Consider the following 20,343-nt stretch of genomic DNA (forward strand, 5'->3'; position numbering starts at 1 on the left):
TCTGGCTACTTTTGTCTCTTGATTGGCTCACCTAACTTATCTCTACCGAGTTTGTGCATTACAGAGGACTGGTAGGGGAGGGTGGGGTGGGGAACAAATCTCACGTTTAGCATTTTGATGGGTGTGTTTTTAATATGTTAATGACCCTTAATGAGCAAAAGATTACCATTGGTATTCTGGTATCTTCCTTCAGCTGTTTTCCTCCTTGTTTTCTAGTTTTCATCCCTTACCTCCTTTGTTTCTGCTAGCTTGAGGCTACCTCATTTCTTCAAGGTTTCCTTGTCTTCTTCAGTTTAAGACTACAATCTGAGAGATCCTGAAGTTTAAACACCCTTCTTGTGAAAAGAAGGGGGATCCGTGCATCTTTTTCTTTCTTTTGTAGGTACTTTTTTCTTTATATTGTGATGTATCTCAATGTCTCAAGTAGCTCAGATTGATCTGTTGGGCAAGCTGTTAAGTCCATTTGTTTGTATAAGCAAAGATAAGTCTTAAACATCTTGTGTAGGGATGTTTTGTAATGTGGTTGTGACACCACCATTTGAATGTGTGCATGGTGAAGGAAAGAAAATGCTGGTAACTTAGCTGATTTCTTCCTTGAAGCCTCTATACAGTTATTTTAAGGTATGATAAGAATTTCTTGAATGATATAAATGGAAACTGTCTCTGTCAAAGGATGCAATTTGCTATGTGGATAGCAAGACCTAATTACCAAATTCTGGGTAATTTAAAAACTTTGAGTATTTTCAAAATTACTTTAACGGTGCAGTTGCTGTGACACAGATGTAGGAGTATATATAGTAATGTGATGTTTTGCTTGTCGCTCAGATTTTTTGTACGTATTAAGTCTAAAATGTTGGTTACTATTAAGTTCCCTGAAAAATAGAAACTTTTTTTTTCTTTATAACACTTTTTAAAACCACAGAATTCTACTCTATTGATGTGTGTAACTTTATTTTTATTATGTAATATTACTATAGGAAATATATAACTTATATATAAGCTACTGTTTTATAAATTTACTACTTAAAAAACAAGTTTGTATCTGGGTCATTAAAATGCAAAAATCAGTTTGAAGCCTGTAGGGACTGATGACAGTTCTAGATCTTTAGAAATAATCAGATGACAGTTATGTGGTTTCATTATTTCAATTTTCTTAAAACCATTTCTAAGTAGCTTTACTGCCAGTTTTAAAGAAAGATAGTTTCTTTTATCACCAAGATAGAAGTGTGGAAAAAAAATTGCATTATTGAGAAAAGGCTGACAGAATCTTAACTGTAGCAGGCACTAGCAGGTGTCACTATAAAAAAAAAAAAAGTGATTGAGAATGATGGCTATAAATAGATGAGCCATTTTAGTCATTTGCCTTTGAAAGCAGTTTAATAATTCCATGCTGAGTCCCCTTTCAACAAATTTAATGAAAATCAGCATGATGTTGTGGCAGTTACTATTGGATTCTTTTACCATCTTCTTATGTTTCATGGTGTGAGAGATTAAAATAGCATCTAATAAACTAGTATTAACGGTTCTACATTCCTCATCTGAGGCACGATTGCATACAATTCCTCCTCCTCTGGAGGGTGCCCCTGTTTTTCTGTTCATTGTTACTATGTCTAGGAACTACGAATTGCTAAATAGCAATTCTGTGGCTTTATTCCCTATTCATTACAGTTGTCACTGTGGAGTTACTCTGAGGCATTCTGAGCAGGAAGTAATGATTTGATTTGCAGCCTACTGTGAAAATTTATTAATCTGAATGGACCCTTCTGAAATTCTACTTGATGAGCAGAAGAATAACAGATGCTTGTATCAATGCAGTTTTCCATTGCTTTCCATAGATTTGAGTAAGAAAGCAATCTTTTAAGCCTAAAAAAATGTTTTTTATTCTCAATAACAGTCATTTACAAGTATTTTTCCTCTTGTATTTGCTCTTTGCATTTAGAATCAATGATCAAACTATGTGTTTATTACAAAGCTTGAGGAACTGTGCAATTTCAAAGGAGTTCAATACAGGGTTTAACTGCTGGGTACTTCTTATGACTTAATTATTTTTATATTTCATGGTTTCCAGTAAATTCAGAGTCTGGTATAACAATGCAGAAAGATTCATGACTTCATTTTAAGGGGCTATTTTAGAGATATTGTTTGTTTTTTCTTATGAAGTTTCAGTATACTGTTGGGCCAGTGGGAGACATTAATTCTTGGATGCAAAGTACAATGCTCATAGTGTTCTTAGTTTTTTTCCATGTTTGGGAACAGCTCTTAGAGCTACAGGTTACCCACAGTGGAAGGGGAAGGTTAGTTAAATATTTAGACCGTGTATCTATACATGCAATATATACAGTACACTATGAATTAGAGGCACCTTCTCTAGCAAATAATGGAAGTTTTAAAATAATCAGAAATTTGTATATCTTGGACTCAACTAAGAGATAAGTTTGCAAGTAATGACTTGCTGACTTCCAAGAGCAATAGAGACCAAAAATAAAAAATAATATCTTTACTGCTTACTTTCTAGGTACAGGGATTCTTATTTCTTGATTTATGTATTTTACATCAAAGTTTGTGTTTCCTTGTCAGCAGTATGTAGCTTACCTATTCCTGCAAGTGTCATATCAAGGACTTCCCAAGCCTCCTGGATTTTTACACCCAGACTAGTTTCTCAAAAAATCTTTTACATGCTTCTAACTTCCAGTGGTCTCAAATCCTGCAGGTTTCTGGCTGCTTTGTTCATTTTTACTGAGTTTCTGGGACTTAAATGGAACAGACATTTTATGGTAGCCTCTTGCAACAAATAAGTCATTAGAGAATCTTCAGTTGTAAACATAGTGCAGCTAGAAGTTTTCCTTTCCCCAGAGCAGGATACATAAAATAACATTAACTCATCCTATTACCTTTAATTACCCTTAACTCTCCAGTTCCCTCTCTTCTCCCCTGCCCCAGAGGACTGTGACTGCTAACTTTCTCTTCTGTGGCATAACTTTCATCACTTTCTACAAGCATGAAGAAATATGATTTTGGGGGTCTGATACTGCTATTAAAAAGATTATTTAATTTACAATTAAAAAAATAAAGTTAAATCCTGTGAGTGGGTGGTGTGATGTAGCGTATTCAAATGCGTTTATTGCTGTAAGAGTCTGTTAAAGGGTATTGTTTGTATACTTTTTCCCTCTAATTTCCAAACAAAACAGGAGCTTTGCTCCTAGAGAAAATGTTTCCCCTTACTATAAAAAATGATGAATACTTTGTTATGAATTTTCCTGTTCATTTAAATATGGTTATTATAAATTTGAGAAATACTGTCTTGAATAATTCCTTTGAAATGAATGTGTAAAGCTAAAATGTAGTTTTATGGAAGAAAATATGTATCTGAACTTGCAAGCAAATTGAAACAACCCTCCCCAAAGTTGCTTGTTATGAAAAGTAGTATTACAGTGCCATTTAAAGAATTGTAGAGGACAAAAAAAAAAAGTTGAGTGACAACAAAGGCTTAAAAAAAAAAAAAATTAGTTTGAAAAATAAATATTATATGCCATAGATTAAGGAAAGGTTGGATGTGGTGCTTAGGGACGTGGTTTAGTGGGTGACATTGGTGGTAGGGTGGTGGTTGGACCAGATATCTTGGAGGTCTTTTCCAACCTTAATGATACTGTGATTCTTTGTATTTTCAGAATACGGTGATGTCTTTTTTATATCAAATATAATCTTATTTTTATTATATCAAATATAATCTTATTTTTTTCCACTGCGTATGTTTCTTTATTCATTCTTGCAATCAGATGTATTTGTCATATGAAGGAGTTTTGATTGTATTAGTGTGCAATGACTGTGTTTTCATGGTGAACAGTGAACATGTGGAAAAAAACACCAATGTGATTACAGGATTACCAAGTTAAAGCAGAACAAAAATCAGAACAGAAAGGCAAAGAAAAGGCATAAATATTGTCCCACTTCTGGGTAAGTTTAAGTAACTATTAAGATCTACCATGAAGTATGTAGCTTTCTCTGGTACAAGAGTAAAGGTGATTCACATGTTCAATATTTCAAATGTTCAACAGTGTCCTTGATTGATTTTATTATATTGTGTCTTGCATTCTTAGTTCTTTGTTAGCAATAAATGGTGTATGTTTTCCAGTAACAACAGTGATAACCTCAGTGTTGATGGGTGTGGGAATTTTTATCATCAATTAGAGAAATAAAAATACTTGCACTCAGCATGAGCTACTGTAACTGCACAGTTGTCGAGGAGTGGGGATACATTTTCCTGAAACACTTATTTTTAGGGAGAATACTTAAGGCAAAGGAATAAATTTCTTCTCTAATTTTATGCCTTTTTCTAAAGAGCTTTGTGTTTGATACAGAATTTGGAATTAGGTCCTTGAATCAAAACAAACAAACAAAAAAAAACCCACAACAAACCACCACCAGAACCCCCTTGTAAATCTAGAGTTTTCACTGGGATCTCATTACTTGTAGACTTTCTTTCTTTTTCATATGCTCTTATAGAACCAGTCTCCTTGTGACAATGGAAATACATGCCTTGATGCATGATATGAAACTACTTACAAATATTGTTCAGCCAATTACAATATAAGCCAGATGAAATGCTTTGAATGCTATTCAGTAAATTACAACATGACTTTTTTTTTGAGATGGTCCCCATGTGGGGATGGTTCCTCCATGCCAGAGAATTGTGGATGGAAAGTGTTCAATTTCCTGGAAGTGTTCAAGTGTGGGGCTTTGGGCAGCCTGGTCTAGTGGGAGATGTCCTTGCCCATGACAGGGAGGTTGGAATTAGATGGCCTTTAAGGTCCTTTCCAACCCAAATGATTCTGTGATTCCCTGATTCTATATTTAAATTTCCTGTGTACAGTAGGTCATTTTTCAGAGATACTTTATAGAGGTAAATTACAGTGGGATGACATTGTACACATATAACAGGGCTGCTTGGCAATCAAATTTCAGTTTTGTGTAGAAAGCTTACCTCACTTATGTAAGGTATTTGCTATTGCATAATTTATTTTTCATGTGAGTAGGTAGTAATGTTTTTAGTACTTGTTCAAGTTACCAGTACACTGGAAAAATGTGTTAATGTAGTATTAAACTGCATAAAGTAGTGGCAGTAGAGAAAGTTGGCACATACACAAGAGAACTAAGGAAAGGAAGAACCAAATATCATGCAATGTGTTTTAATTGAGCTATTTTGCATGAACAACAGCATGACTTCCTGAAAGGAGAATTATAAATGGTAAATGCAAGGAGCTGAAACTAAGGAGGAGGATGGTAATGCTCCAAGAGAAATGTTATTGGAAGTTCTGATTGTCAATTGCCTTTTATATAAGGGTATTGATGAAACCAGTTGATTTCACAAAGTCATGGATTCATTTAAAAAAAAATATTAAGAAATTTTTAAAGATGTAATTGTAGACATTTCTTTATAATCTGATGAAGCAGAGAGCAGCTGTCTACTGATGGTGGATTCAAGAGAAATAAGATTATGAAATTTAGGGTGTAGCATTACAGGAGAAGTGAAAGCTTAACTACATGTGGAGTAGTAGCAATGTACAATGCAAACGAGTGGTGTTGGTGGATGACACCAACACAGCACCTGATCCAAGGTTCAGGTTTCTGGACTAAGCGAACTAATTGAAACTCTTTAATAATTTGAAAAAAATGGGTCTTATTGCTTGAATTTGAGGTATTTCCTTGTGTCTTAGACTGTTAGTCTGTTAAAGAATAACATTTAATTACTAAACTGCTTATATTACTAGATGTGCAGTGGTTTAGAAATGAAGACTTTATATAAATATTAGTCAGTATAGCAATAGAGCATTCTGTCTGAAAGGATCTTTTGGCTAGGTATATGTCAGAATATAACTACTTAATCTTCCTGTAACCACAAATTTAAATCTTCTCAGGGCCCAGCTGAGCACTCACCGGTAGAGCAATAAATTTGCAATTTTTTTCATTTTTTAATAAGCAGTGAAAGTTATTGGAAATATTGTCTAAAGGGCATCCAGTGAACAAATCAATGGAAGCTTTTTCTTCTATTATGACAGTAGGAATATTTCAATATCCTTTCTATCTTGGTAAACCCAAATAAAGAGATACCAAGGATTTTGTTTTAGACCTAATTTTCTAGTGTGTGCTAGTCATATGTTATTGTTTATTTCATTTATTATTCCTTTATTTAGCAGGAGGATTACTAAAACTGTAGAGCATTGGACTGTAGTGGTACCTCTCTTGGTTCTAATTTATTGCATCTTCAATATTAATAAGGAATTGATTTTTGAAGTTAATTCTTGATATTGATGGATATGCTGCACTGATTTCCTGATCAGATTTACTGTGTTGGTTGTTATCAGAAGGAACTGTTGTTTCGCTCCAGATGCAGAGCAGCATAAATAACCTAGACAGATGTCATTAAAGCCTCATAACTATGAACAAATCATCAGAGCCTACAGAGACTGTTGCTGTGCACTGCAAGAGTTTGCCACCTGACACTTAACATTTTCCATCACAAATCATTTGAAAAACAGCTTCAATAAGTACATTGATATGTTTCTGGCCATCCCATTTCTTTTCATACTATATTCAGGTCAGGCTACAGGTCTGCGAAGAACAGCTTTAGTCCTGTTTCTACATCCAAATAAAAAGTACATTAATTTTGTAATAAAAATGTCTTTTGAAACACTGCAGATAAAGATTTGCTCTAAATCAAATGTTTATATAACACGATTTCAAGGAATACTTCATAATTAATTTCTCCTTTTATGTGGGTACCATCTAATTTGATTAGAATATTCTCTCTTGTTATATAGCTATAAATGACTAAGATATAGGTGTTTATGACTTTTTCAGGCATGAGGGAGTTAAATTCAGGTGTTCTGTGTTTTGATAAGTTCTTGAGGAAGCAGTGGCAATGCTTGAAACTTTTCTTCCCTTTTAAGGCATATTGGGTGTTTGCTTCCAGTAGGTATGACATCTGTGAGAAGAGGCTGGGGGGATGCCCACGGCCAGTTGCAGTCAGCTCCACAATGCTCTGCACTGCAGGACACAGATCATCTAATAATCAGATCTTAAAATATTGTAATATGACATATTTTTTTTCCAGAGTTTCCTTTCTGTTATCTGAAAGGCCTGCATAGACCAGTTAAAGTTGGAGTATTTTTTCCTAGCCAGTGAAGCAGTCCTTAGTTTGCCCATTTTGAAACATTGAAAGAAACCTCACTATAAAATATATACTATATCAAGTTGCATGTTTTACCGTAATAATTTCTGAATGCCTAGAAGCTGAATCTGTGAATAGTTGTAACTCTGTATGGCTTGAAGTTCTGTTTCAAAATCTGTTGAAATCAATGGAAGTCATTGCATTGATTTGGACTACGTTTAGGTCAGGGTTTCAGATATTTAATTGGGGTTGTTGTATAAGAAATTTTCATATTTTTTTTTGCTATGGCTCTCTAAATAATTTTGGTTCAACTTTGTTGTACAGTTTTGTTTAACCTATGAAATTTCATTGTAGTCTGAGTTTTTACAGAAACTTATACTCCTCATTGGAAGTTGAGATGTTAAGGTTTTTGAAAATTTTGAAATTGAGGATTTAAGGCTTTCCATATCTCAAGCCTGCTGATGTGTATCTGTACATGTCTCAATAAAAGACCAAACTCTCCCTTTGTATTTTTAAAATAGTTGGGTGTCCTTTCAGATAAAATTATACCTAGATCCTGATTTTTGGCTGAATACCAAATCACCTTATTCTTGAATAAGAATAGGAGGGGCAGAGTGTAATACTATGATATTCTTCACTTCAGAATTCTTCCTTAGCAAGAGAGAAATTTTTCCAGTTCTACTACTTAGTTTGTTGCAAGAGAGAGGAATACCTTGGGATATACCTTAACACTATGTATTATGAACACAAGAAAAATATAATGAAGAAGATGTTTGCACTTAATTAACTAAAAAAGGGAATACATTAGTTTAAAAAAATGTTTGGAATAATTTTCTTTGAAATAAGCTAATATATTTGAATCAAATATTAGTTTTTCAAGGAAATTGTAACATTTGAGTAAAAGTGCATGCTGTGCTGAAAACATGCTGAAGAATTGCTTTTGGAGGACCATAAAAAGAAAAATAATAAACTAAGCTTTTGTTATTTACCTGTGTGGGAAAGATCACGTTGTTTGTATTTAGCTTTGGCTTTTGCATTTTCATGTGTATGTTATGACTGGAAGAAAATATTCTAAAGCAGCTTCCTGTTGAGTATGTTTTTCACCACAGTCTGTTTTGTACAGCAGAAGAGGAAATTAAGAGCATTGAAAAGAGCATTTTATTTATTTGTATCAGTTTGATGTGTTTTGAGGAGTAAAGCTTACAAAAGCCCTATGATAGCTGAAGTATATCTACCTGTCCCCACCCAGGTACTGTTGATGATTACTTCAGAAAATAGAGATACAAAATCTCTATATAATGGCCTACAATAATGAGCAGGTTGAGAACCTTTTCCAGTCTTAAGAAAATATTAATTTCCTCTAAGGGATGTTCCTACAGCATTGCAATATAGAACAATACATAAATGGTGAAGCGTATATGTCTCTGAACCATGTGATATTTGACAATACCAAATGGGATACCTCCAGGAGGAGTTAAGGCAGATATTTTGATGGTATATGGCTTACATCGAGTATTTTCTTTAAATGACTAGCATCTGTTATTTAATAAATCAAAAGATCCAAGCAGTACTGAAAACTTTCACATTTCTTAAATGTGCATGCATCAGCTGCTTACCCATGTGTACAAATACTTTAATCTGTATACACGGCATTCACAGTTCTATTAAATTATGCTATGGTTTTCTAACTTAGATAGGATTTGAGGCACTGAGATGTAACATCTTCTTGCACCTTTACAATATTGAAAGATTACTTTTACGGATTTTGAAAATTAACCATTGTTTGATAGAATCTGAATGGTTGATGGAACTGGAAATATTTGTACTTTTTACTTGCATGTCTTGAATACTATAGCCAGATTTTTTTCTATTTCATTTTGATGTGTTAAGCTATAGATTCACAATGACTATGATAAAGACATTAAAAAATTATGCAATAAATAATGCAGAAGACAATTTAGCTTAATCCTGCAAAATACATGGGAAAAGTCAGAAGTAACTTTTTACTATGACAGTTTCTCGGTAATATTAATGAATGATACAGTCATTTAGAAGGTGCCTCATCTTTTTATGTCTAGTATAGATATTAGTAAAATTGCATTATATTCTGAATCAAAATGAGTTACAATTACATGACAGTCCTTATGCATTCAGATATTTGAAACTGATTTGAGAACTACAAGAGAATATGGTTATATTTTTTTAAAGAGCCTTCCACTGAAGAATTTATATTCCTTAATGAGTATTGCATATCCTAAATGTTCCAATCAACCTACTGTTTTGCCTAGTAGAAATAGACAACCAAGTTAAAATATACTAGGCACCCAGGAACCACCAGCTACACAAAACGTGATCATTAAGTCATTTTTTTGATTATTCAAATAATGAAAATGTGAGGTCATTGGTATTCAGATAAATTTAGTAGATGCCACCATCTTTATTTCTTAGCTTCCAACTCTATATATTAAGAAAAACAAACAAATAACAAATGAATAAAATGTAGAAACATATGGACTTGAGATAAAGAGGAAAAGCTTTTTTTTCTTGATGTTAAAAAAAAAAAAAAAAAGACAAGGGTCTTTTAAGTGATGCTTTTTTGTGTTGCTCTGCCTGGCATGTGGTGTGTTTACAGATGGTTCAAAAAAGTATACAAAGGCAGGGTGAACAGACTAAGGATGCTTCATCTTTTATTTGTGCTACAGTCACTCAGAAGCTTGTCAGATCATCTGTGTGGGCTATGTAGAGAGTACACAGTAGGGAGTATTCCATGTCGACTGTCAAAAATCATTAGTCATCTTACTCATCAAGCTGTAGACAAAAGGGAAGTGTTATCTTAGTGTTTAACCTTTATCTAAGGACTTGAAAAGTTGCGAAAATCCCAGACTGAGGACACTGTGATCCTGAAGTTTTAAGACTTTATATACAAAGTAATAAATTCATGGCCTAATTTTGTAAAGTGTAGTTTAGCCAAATACAGTACTAGTAAATGCACCTATAAACCTTTCCTACATAACGCATTAAAGTTGTCTTAGCTTCTGTAATCTCAGTCTAAGTTCCACTATAGTGAAACAAATCTATTGCTTTAAATGAAGTAGGATTTCATATGTATTTATTTATCACCTGTTTATTTTATATTCGGCTTGATGTTATATTCGTTTACATGTAAATGAACATAATGCTATTTATTCCATGTTATATATCACTTCAAGAAGTTTCAAAGTTAAAATATCACCATTATTTCTTGTGAAAAGAATTTTTTTAAATGTGAAGTAGTCAAATCTATTTCTGGGACAAGGGATTGTAGCCCGTGTGTCCTTGTCTCCAAAGCCGGTGCTGTAACTACCAGGCTTGATTATCTGTTGTGTAGTGTTGCTGTGTAGGTTTTTCTGTGAGGGTTACGAAGAATGAGTGAGAGTGGCACAGCTGGTGTGTAGTTAATGAGGAGTAGAAGCCAATGAACCAGAAAGTACCTGCACAAACTGAGCGTACCCTCCCCAAAGCTATAAATAGGCAGAGACCAGGACAAGCAGCAGGTTTTGGCTGAGTTGAAGCTGCAAGATGCTGCAGGTGGACAGTGAAGGCTGTATGTGTTATATATCTCTTTGTTTTCCTTATGTTTTGTTACAAATGTTTGAAGAAAATAAAACAAAAAACCACTATGTTAGATAAAACACATTCCTGGCAGCATCAGTTTGGTACAGATTCTCCCATATTTTCTGTATGTGACCTTCAGAAGAGAAGGAATTGCTGGGTTGCTTCTTTTGGAACACAAGATGCCTGCCTGAATGCTGCATTTGGATCAAAGACTGATTTGCATTGATAGAATAAACAAAGCAACAATTCTGAAATTGGTGAAATGATTTGAAAAGATGGCTTCTTAATGTTCTGTTGGTTATTAGATGTTTGTCATGAATAAGGGAGACATTAGGATATGCTGCTTGTTTCCCTGATGTATGTTAGGCAGAAGTATTTCTACCATACTGACTGATTTGCTGTTAACCTTTTGATCCTCCTTGATAATTAGCACATAAACAGAATTTCAAAGACCTTTTTTTCTTAAAAAAAAAAAACAAAACAAAAAACAAAACACAAAGTCCGATGCTTTATGCAGAGTGGATGAGGGAGCAGGGGTTTAGTTTTGAGATAAGGAGTCTCATAACTTTCTACAACTACCTGAAAGGAGGTTGTAGAGAGGAGGGTGTCAGTCTCTTTTCTCGGGTGACAAGCAATAGGGTACAAGGAAATAGCTTCAAGATGTGCCGGGGGGCTTAGATTGGATATCAGGAAGAAATCCTTCATGGAAAGGGTGGTGTCGGGCATTGGAACAGGCTGCCCAGGGAGGTGCTGGATACTGTTTGGAGACTTAAATTTATTTATTATTATTTTATCATTATATATAATTTACTATTTTTACTTATTATTTTATTATTTATTATGCCACATTTCCAAGTGTTTGCTAATAGCTGTCTGTCAGATGCAGTGGAATGCCTGATTTAGATAAATCATTTTGTTTTGGTTCTCCTTAGAGAAGAAACTTCCTGTTAATCTCTCTAAGGTGGATAGAGTTGGTGAAGAGTAAATATTGGTATGTCAGTTGCACTTGATCATAGTCTTTCTTCAGAGTGATTATTTTTTTATCTCATTGGTAGCTATGTATGTTAAGAAGCATTATTAAGGCTGTTTTTGCTGTCCAGGTATGCCTGTTAGCCAAGGCGAATTTTGTCTCAAATGATAAACAACTTGGAATAACAATTGCAAAAAAAAAAAAAAAAAAAAGACAAACAGATGTTATAACCTTTTAACAGCCTAAGATAAGACTGAAATTACCTTGTCTGGTATTCATGATGTTCCTCCAAAAAGGAAGCATTGTAATAAGACAATGTGCAAAAATATGGAGTAAAATCTTAATGTCAGTGTTGGTCATTTAAGGGACTTGAAGTAACTATTCTGTTTTAGTAGCGACCCTTTTTTCAAGTTATTTTAAAAAATCAGATAGCAGTTCTGCAGTCCTGGGGGGGAAAAAAGTCTGAAGTTGAATGCCATTATGTGAATTGTTGAGGGAACACTTCTTGTCTATTTCCTCCTTATTTTAGAAAGATAATTTCATGAATTTCCCCAAACTAGTTAAAAGCTTGTTTTAATTAATTTACTTGACAGGAAAATAAATAAAATATTACTTGTATGATAGAAATTCTGACTCTGTAAGGGAGCCAGAAAAGTGAAGACCTTTGGACACTTAAAATACGACTTTTCAGATGAGGTGTTGAATAAAGCTTTCTTTGATTCTGCTAGTTGTACTTTAATAGTTACTGCATTCATTTTGACCCAGCACAATATCTAATCAAAAGTTTTTTTTCAAATGACGGGTGAGAAAAGGAAGCTTAAAAAGATGCGAATATATGAATAAGTGTCTGACATGATACAGGATCCTTTCAGAATGTCTTCTGTGGAGAAGTGAGAAAGTAAATGTGAGTCTAGCATCTTTCATAATTAGACCATTGTCCATCACCATGAGGCTGTCCTGACAAAGGTGTGATTTCAGCTTGCTTCTGACAAATGTCACTCATATATGTGGCTCAAAAATGAAAATTTATGTATACTATATTCAGGACTAGTGTTATTGCTTTGTTATCAAAACAAAAAATATTGTTGCGAGACAATCAAAAAATTGTACTGGGATAATATTCTTTTAAAAAAAGGGAAAGAAATCCAGAATAAACACGCACCTTTCTCCAGGATTTATGCGTAACTCACCTGTTCACCTAGACTAAAGTGCTGGACATCAGTTGTAAGCACAGTATTGAGTCCCCATCCTTTAGTTTGGGTGGCTAATATATCACAAGCCTTTCAATTATTTTTTTTCTTCTATAACTTTAGTGAAACATGAATAGTTTTGAACTGCTAAGAATTTGAAGCCAATAACTTCCAATATGCCAGTAAAGTAATGGTAATTCTTGGCTTTATTTGTATAACAGTTTCACTTAGCACAAATGAGACTGTACCAACCAGACAAGTCCTTAAGTTAATGTGGCTGTGAATTATTCTTCCAGCAAATGAGAAGAGAAATTGAGAAGGCTGAAAGAGCTTTAAAGGGCTGAGAAACCCATTTTTTTTCTTAGTATTTTATGTTACGTGTAACTGTGAAATTTATGGAAGTCTTCTGAAACCAGTGTACCAGTGTCTCTGAGGATGGGCAGAAAAACTTAAAAAAAAAAAAATAATAATAATAATAATAATTAAAAAAAAGAGAAATAAAAGCACAATATTATTTTTTAAAATCCCCCAAACTGTTCCTCTTTGTTATACTCACCCTGTTTTTTGTGATGTTTTTTACCCTGTTTTTTTGATTGCGTGCTTAAAGATGCAAAGTCTCTAGATAACTTCCAAACGTAAGATGCAAATGTCAGATACTGTGCTTGACTTGCAAGATAAAAATTACTTTCCATAAAAAGTGAACTTGACTTTGCAATATATAAAATATGTAACATTTGCTGGTTGCTTTTCATGTTTGTTTTTTCTTTTTAATGTAGCATTATTTTTAGTAGCATATGATTAATATATTTTAAAACTTGTGTATTGTGCTTAGAATGTTTTGAGAAATATAAATGGTAGCAAACAAATTAATATAATATTTCAGGGAAAAAGCTATTTCAGCTGAATGCTGAATTGTTGTGCTGGAGCGCATTCAGTTTCTTATGTTCAATTGGCATTTTCTTTATTTTAATTTATGGATGTTGCCTCTTGTCTTATCTCTGGATACCAATAAGAAAATAAGTTCAGCCACTTCCAGGAAAGCAGGGATCATTATGCATAACAGTGCTTTTGGGAAGACAAGGCGATAGCTGCAAATATCCCCTCTTCCTCCTTCCTTCTCCCCAGCTTTTATTGCTGAGTATGATGTCACGTAGTGTGGGATATCCTTTAGGCCAGTTTGGGTCAGCTGTCCTGGCTGTGTCCCCTTTCAGCTCCCTGTGGGGCTTTCTCCCAGCTTCCTTGCTGGCAGGGCAGCATGAGAAGCAGAAAAGTCCTTTGCCATGTGTAAACACTCACTGGTCTACCACAACTAAAACAGCAGTGTGTTGTCACCACTGTTTGCATCACAAATCCAAAGCATGGCACCATGCAAGCCTCTGTGGAGAAAATTATCCCAGCCAAAACCAGGACAATGTCTTCGTAACATAGAAAACGAAGTCTGCCAAGATACAGATTCAGAAAAATCATTTAGCAAGTCCATTACTGGAATTCATCTACTGTGAGCCATCATACAAGTTTCGTGTGAAAATACTGATTCAGAAAACATAAGCTCTCACAAAGGATATATGTAGAAAACTATTGTACATGCAGAGTAATTTTTTTTCCTGTAGACTTAGTAAAAATATGTAGCTTTGTGGTTGTATAATTAAAGGTAGTGCTGGCTGATGGCCGCATCATAGTGCTGTGACATTATGCAGTTAGAGAAGACAGCTTTTTCTTCCTTGAAGTTATAAAGAGCTGAAGCGTCCAGGTTAAACTTATTCAAGGTGTTTGCTCCTGCCCTTTGTCCCTCACTTGAAATTGTTATTTTCTGGATCGTTACAGTGGAAGCTGTAACATCATAAACATGGAAGTAGGCCTTCATTGGAGAGTAAGGGCCGATATAAATCCAAAAGGAAATACATTTGCTCATGCAAGTGTTGTTTTTTTATGCAACAGAAGGAAATAAAAAGCAAAGGCAAAAAAAAAAAAAGTTATATTTAAATGGAAGTTTTAATGTCCACAGGGAACTCTGAACCGTTAGAGCTTGGTGTACAAAACTTCAAATATCAGTCTAGCTTCATTAACATTTTTATTCATAGTTATGTTGCTTTGATGTTGGTTAAATTATTAATACCAGAACATAGTGCTAAAGTTTTAAAAATGATGAAAGGGTAAATGCTTTATCTTTACTGAAATAATTAAATATGAAATAAGGAAGTTCATCTTGTAGAATAAATGTAGCAAGTTCTACTATTAAAATGAAATGAGGTATTCAGAAGCTATGGAATAAATAGACGAAGTATATTTACCTCCACACTGAGTAGAAGTTATACATCTTTTAAAAACAGCCAACTTACACCAAGAAGAAAGGATGTTCCTACTGCCAGTCATTCACAGCACGCCTGTGCAGGCTAGAACAGGTGAAAGAGTTGGGTCCTTGTGGCTTGCCAAGACATTTCCTTGAAGAAGATCTTTGCAAGTAGTGTGTGGCTGTGTACCTTCCTGCCCTTATATACAGGTGTGTTTCAGAAAGTGTGTGAGTTGCTTCTCTGTATTTGATGATTAGCACCAAGAATGAACAGACTGATACTTGCTAGAAGATCCTGCTAGCAATAGCCCTAAGATCTGGCATGGTTTTTAATAGACACTACTTGCAAAGTAGGAAGCTCTTGCTTCCTACCAGTATTAAGAGGTTGTTTTGACACCAGGTAAAAACATTACTGAGACATTGATCTTGTCAGTTGCCTGTTTTTTTAATAGTATTGTTATTATTTGTTGTTATTGTTTCAACAGCGTACATCAAAGCATAAACTAGAACCAGTGTATACATGCAGGTTTCAGTGTGTTGGTTCATTCTAGATCCCAAGTAACATATCTTATTAGGCACAGGGGGAAGAGAGAGAGAGACCCTGACTGGTCTGACATGGATCTTCATCTCATCTGTCATGCCTTATTGTCTTCTAGACCTGTGTGAAATGTATTTTTCTGCCATTGGCTAGTTTCTTGGTATAGACCAAGGTGCATCAACACCTGCCCAATATTCTGTTGCTGGAGATTAACCTATGGCTGTCATTGATAATTTGTACTCTGCCTCAAGGGAAGCATTCAGTAGATTCCCTCATCTCCTAGTGCTGCAGTCTGCTTCACCGCATGCCTAAAATAACTTAAGAATAGAGAACTGCTCATACAAAGCCTCTAGATAATCTCCATTACCCATTCAAATCACTTCAGTGGCATCCTCCCTTAAGGAATTGTTCATTGGCTCTCTAGAGTCATCCTTGTCTTGAAAATGGTCCTCCGTGCTTTTCTTCTCAGTCTAGCCAGTTAGGTGTTTGCTCAGGTGGTGGGGATTTTAGAGTAGCTCAGGGGTAAAAAGAAAACAAAGGATGGCTTAGAATTTTTAGTATTAAGTGGCAGTGAATTTTGGTTATATTGTGAATTTGGTTATTTTGGTTATACTTCTTTATATACGTATATTTATATATATGTTTTCCATGCTTGCCAAGCTTTCCCAAGAGTAGAGGGAAAAGCACCATTAGGTAACGTCTGTGCTTCCCTAGCAGCTGAAAATGTGTGGATGTACAACCGTTACACCATTGTGTTATGACTTGGTGTTTAAGAATATATTGAGTAAATTCTGCGTTGTTTCAGATAATAATCAGATAATACTGATATAGGAATTTCCACCATATCTTATGAAGTCAAAAATTGTATTCAGTATAGGCCGCCTCATAGCATGCTGTCTAAAAGAAAGCAAACCTCTTTTCTTAGTACAACATTTAGGGACAACTTACTTCTGGATGGCAAAAACACACCAGGTGAGTCTTTTTATTTTGTATTTTTTGTCCATATTATTTTATTGTATGACAACTGGTTTGCAGTGATGGTGGACTCATTTAGCCATTGGTTTTTAGGTGGGGCTATTTCAAATTTTAGATTTTGTTTGTCTTTTGATTATGGGTTTTACTTTCTTTAATTATAGACTTAGTTTCCTGCTTATGATTGGATTGGATTTTATAGTCAAGCTTTCTGATTCATTTTTAGTGCTAATCTAGGTCTCAATTTGGTTAACAAATATAATTCAAATGCAACTTTTTTTATTATGAGATAAATGACTTGGAATTGCTTTTAGAATTTGGAAGCTTCAGATAAATAACAATTCTAAACCATGTCTTAGAAAAATGTGCAAATCTGCTTATGAAACCACTACTGATGTTTGTATCAGTTTTTGGTTAATATTTCATTACTTAATGTATTGTACTGAAATGTAATGCTTTTACTCACGAGTGTGTTGTGTGAGAAAATGTATTGTTTTAAGAAGCATCTTTGTTATGTAGGATAGTTTGAGGTGGTAAATTGATAATATTGCAACATAGAGTTAAAACTGCAAAAGCATTTTAGGGTATCCTAGAAGTATATCATCAAAAATTAATCGGAAAAGATTTTTTTCTATAATTGCAAAATGAATCTCAAACACATTTCCGAAGTATTGTATTCCTAGAATTTAGGGTGGGTCAGCCTGATTTTGGAACTTACCTCTTTTACCTTTTATTTTTTTGATCAATTTTTAGGACATTGCAGGTTGCAGCATTTTGCAGGAAATGTTGAAATAAAGCAAGTTAAATAAAAATTCCACTATTAAATCATACTTGTGATAGAGTTGGTAATGAAATAACAAGAACTTTTAAATGAATCAAAATATAAATGTAGATGGTTGTAAAAGCTGTCCTTGTTTGTTCCTTTGTGTGAAGCTAACTAGGCACTGGCCATGTGTGTTTTCCAAATAAGAGGATATGTCATGAATTCCTCCCTGCACTTGCTATTATTTTTTTTTCTGTGGTTTCTCTTGAGGGACCAAATGTTGCAGGGAGATAATTGTTATGAGAAATAGTTCCTCAGAAGCAATCTGATGTATCTTGGTATACTTTTCAAAGAAAGATTTTTCTGAGTGTCAGAATGTTTTGTGACTACTCAGGCCTGTTTTTAAATGAAAAAAATCAAATTGAAATAGGAAAATTTAATGCTAAAACATGTTAGAATATCCAAAGTAACTAACTGGCAGAGTGTATAAGTACTCAGCTTAATATTTGAAAGTTGTTGTGACAAGCTTAAATGAACCAAACTTTGGTTTGGTGTTTAAGATCTATGATTTGAAAATGTCTAGTGTAAAAAAAAACAAACAAAAAAAAAAACACAAATATGGTTACTGAATGTGAGGCTTGACTTCTACCATTCTTGGTATCACACTATGTAGAAGATTGCAACACTTTCTTTATTGACGGTTTCTTGATACTAGCTAGAGTAAATTTAGACCAGGACTGTGTGCATTTTACTTCTATCTGCTTCTATGGGGATATTTTATTTGGTATATTTTTTTTCCAGTAATTGTTTACAAAGCAGGAGCATGCATCTTGTAGATCTCATCATGAAAAGCAGTGTCTAGTAAAGAATTTTCATTTACTGTACTGAGTTTTCATTCAGAGCTCTGCAGAGGATTTTAGAGGGGAATGTTTCTTAAAAATATAAAAATAAAAAAAAGCAAAAACACAGAAAATCAATGTAAACATCCAATAAATTTCCAAAGGTTTGTTCAATAGTAACTATTAATATAATGTGGCTATTTGTTAATGGGCTTAAAGTTTTTTTTGAGAAAAAGTAAGCTGAAAAATAATTGTATTAATAATAAATCTAGCCTAATATGAGGTTTATCATACATATTTTATCTTCTGTTCCATATATGTTTTATACAGTACTGAGTACAGGGTAGATGCTGAGTAGGGCAGACAGAAAATGAGATACTGCGCTCCTTCAAAGTCTGTCTTTCTCACAGAGAAAAATATTGAATCTTAATCAAAATATCATTTTGATTCTACACAGAGTCCTAAAATAAATTACTTTAGGTAACAAACAGAACTTATCTTTAAAATTAACTCAACATGCAGGTAGTTCTGTCCACTTTTTTTCAGTGACTACAAGCAGTACCTTTGATATTAAAGTCAGTGTTGTGTGAAAACTAATTATTTCTTCTCTTTGCTTGTTGGATTGTAATAGTGTGCATGCAGAAACACTGAGGTTTTTAAAACAGTTCAGTTCTTTGACTATTCCATTGTGTGTATCCTGAAGTTTTTACTAGAATTTTTGTTATGTTAATTGGCCTTTTCTTAGGGAAAACTTCTTTTTGTACTAAATTATAGTCTTTTTTTTTTAAATCACATTGGTTTCTCTGTTGAGTATTCTGTATTTACTCTACCAGAAAGAAAAACATTGTTCTGTTCAATTTGATTCAGTGTGTTTAAAACAGATGTGAAAATACTTCCATTATTCAAATCAAGATTAACAGTGTATTCACAGAATTCAATAGTACAATAGAACAAAATTAGTTTGATTCCTCTGCAAGCTTGATTCTTCCATTGTTCGTACACTAGTACAATTTGTAGAGAAAGATCTTTATCTGGCATATTATTTTTTAATCCATGAATTAAAGTATTCTTGTTTATAATAGTGCTTATATGTTAGGACACTTCTGTATACAACTATTATGTTCCCTTTGGCTAAAACCCACTTATAATGTTTCCTGTTAGATCTTTGTATTTTTGTGGGTTTTGTGACAGAAAAGAGAAACCAATGAAAAATTAAGCAGTACTGAAATATTTAACAATTAGTTACTCCATGAAAAGCGGTTCTAAGTGCAAAATTTTTATTGAGGGAGAATCAGTCATATACAAAGTCAGAAAGAGTAGATTATTTTATAACTCAGATTATGACGGTTTGCATTTTTTTGACATGAAATAAGTCTAGAAAAAGCTGTACTGTCAATTGCAAAAAAAAATAAAATAAAAGGACTTAAGTGTTAACAGAAGTTTTACATCTGTAATTTACACTTAACTTTAAAACTGCTAGAAATTGCATATATCACCTGCAAGGGTATCACTAAATTAATATATATTTATATATTTTACAGGCTTTGGCTACGCTTACATGTTTATTCTCTGCCAATGTGCTTCATCTCCCACTACTTTCTCTGTTTTGAACCATTTGGACATTTTTGTTCAAATCAAACACAAGAAAAAATGATAGTGTCAAACTACATTTCTGTTGTGATCATCAATGTTGGTAGCCAGGTAGAAGAGAGAACCATAGTTCATTGCTGCAGTAGAGGATACAGTGAGAGTTTACACATTCATAAAGGAATCTGCAAGGCAGAGAGGTTTTGTGAATTCTCAGCTACATGAATAGCTCCAAGAGTTTATTAGACATCAAGTAATTCAACCATGTAACATGAAGCTATAGGAAACCAAGTTATCATTAATTCTGTTGCTTATGGAACAATTAATCTTTATAATGTATTGAAATAACTTGTTCACGAACTACTAAAATATGAAATTGAAGAATATAAATTATGAAAAGTGGAAGGGAAAGCTGAAGAGGAGGGAAGTGAT

At 33.8% G+C, this 20,343-nt stretch overlaps 1 long non-coding RNA gene across 1 annotated transcript in view; it reads left to right on the forward strand.

Annotated features, from left to right (window-relative positions):
- The first annotated feature begins 210 nt into the window (after positions 1-210).
- LOC140002407 (uncharacterized) overlaps positions 211-20,343 on the forward strand; it is a 121,408-nt gene continuing 101,275 nt past the window's right edge. Inside the window, exon 1 of the long non-coding RNA XR_011808865.1 lies at positions 211-378. This is a non-coding gene — a long non-coding RNA (uncharacterized lncRNA). The remainder of the gene's footprint in view (positions 379-20,343) is intronic.

Source organism: Anas platyrhynchos, chromosome 4 (assembly GCF_047663525.1).
Source record: "Anas platyrhynchos isolate ZD024472 breed Pekin duck chromosome 4, IASCAAS_PekinDuck_T2T, whole genome shotgun sequence".
Taxonomy (NCBI): domain Eukaryota; kingdom Metazoa; phylum Chordata; class Aves; order Anseriformes; family Anatidae; genus Anas; species Anas platyrhynchos.